Source organism: Dipodomys ordii, unplaced genomic scaffold, assembly GCF_000151885.1.
Source record: "Dipodomys ordii isolate 6190 unplaced genomic scaffold, Dord_2.0 Scaffold131, whole genome shotgun sequence".
NCBI lineage: Eukaryota > Metazoa > Chordata > Mammalia > Rodentia > Heteromyidae > Dipodomys > Dipodomys ordii.
The window spans coordinates 1,089,827-1,091,501 of NW_012267347.1; positions in this window are offsets into that span (position 1 = coordinate 1,089,827).

Consider the following 1,675-nt stretch of genomic DNA (forward strand, 5'->3'; position numbering starts at 1 on the left):
AAAAAAAAAAAAAGAACCTCGGGGAAGGGAGGGAGGGAGGGGATGGTAGGGGGAAAACAATGGAGGGGCTAACAATGTTCAAGAGGAAGAGTACTCATTACCTCACTCATGTAACTGTAACCCTCTGTATAGTATCTTTACAATAAAAAAATAAAAAAAAATTGAATACATTTAAAAGTTTTGTACTGAGGCCAAGAGAAAACATTTCAGAAGACATTTTTGAAGAATATGTGAAGGTACTGCTGGATGTCAACATACTTTATGAACTTAAATTTTTGAAAATGTGATATGGATCTGATTGTCATTCGAACTGGGCTAATGATTACTTGTACTGGGTCAACGATTATACGGGAAGGGCTTATAATCTGGAAGGAACATATGGGAAATGCCTGGGTTGCTGACAAGTTTTTGTTTCTTGATCATGATGATAATAGCCCAGGTATTTGCCTTTTGGTAATTCATTAAACTTACACCAAATAATTCTCCACGTGTGTATGTGTTTGTGTTTCATTACATTAGAGGGTATATGTGTTTGTGTTTTATTACATTAAAGTTTCTTTTTTTGGAGGGGGGTCGGTTGTGGGGCTTGAACTCTGGGCCTGGGCACTGTCCCTCAGTTCTTCAGCTCAAGGCGAGTGCTATACCACTTGAGCCACAGCATCACTTCTAGTTTTCTGGTAGTTAATTGGAGATAGGAGTCTCATGGACTTTCCTGCCTAGGCTGGCTTTGAACTGTGATCCTCAGATCTCAGCTTCCTGAGTAGCTAGAATTACAGGTGTGAACCACTGGCACAAGGCTAAAAGTTTCTTTAAAAAAAAATAAAGCTGACTTTGCTATGCTGGGTCAGGGTGAGGTGTTCCAGGAGGGAGGCACTTTCTCCTACAAGAGTGTCTCTCAGTGTATACACATATTGTTTGTTTTTCCTTAGGCACATTTTGAATTATTTGACATGGACTGGCTATTGCTATACCAACTTGAGCCTGGCCTCCAACTGTTGTGGTGAATCTAAATCCACTCAAAATAACACTTTTTCAAAAGCAATGGTCTTTTTCTTCCAGGTTGAAGATCAAACCCTGAGCCTTGTGCCTGCTTGGCAAGGGTTCAAACGTTTTATAATTATTGTCAGGCACTGGTAGCTTATTTCTGTAATCCTAGCTCCTCAGGAGGTTAAGATCTGAGGACCCTGGTTCAAAGCCAGCCTGGGCAGACAAATCCAAGATACTTCTCTCCAATTAACCTTCAAAAAGCCAGCCACAGCTGGAGATATGGTTCAAATGTTAGCGCATTAGCCTTGCCAGCCTTAAGAGAAAAAACCAAAGGAGAACATGAGGCCCAGAGTTTGAGTCAGATAGGATTGAATACTGGATTCTCAGGGCTTTCAATTTAGCACTAAGGCTCTGCCACAGTGGAGGAGTGAGTTTAGGATTAGTGACAAGGGAGGCTGAATATCTTCTAATGATAATAAAACCCTGTCTATTCTCTAGCTAAGGACGATATTGATCTTGAGAAATAGACTGGTCTTTTTTTGTCTTCATTGCCCAGAAGCTGCAAGGAAATCAAGCAGAAGCAGCAGAATGCCCATGGTGAGTGATGAAGCATTTAAAATTCTCATTATTTTATTCAGGTATAAATGTGTGTGTGTGTGTGTGTGTGTGTGTGTGTGTGTGTGTGTGT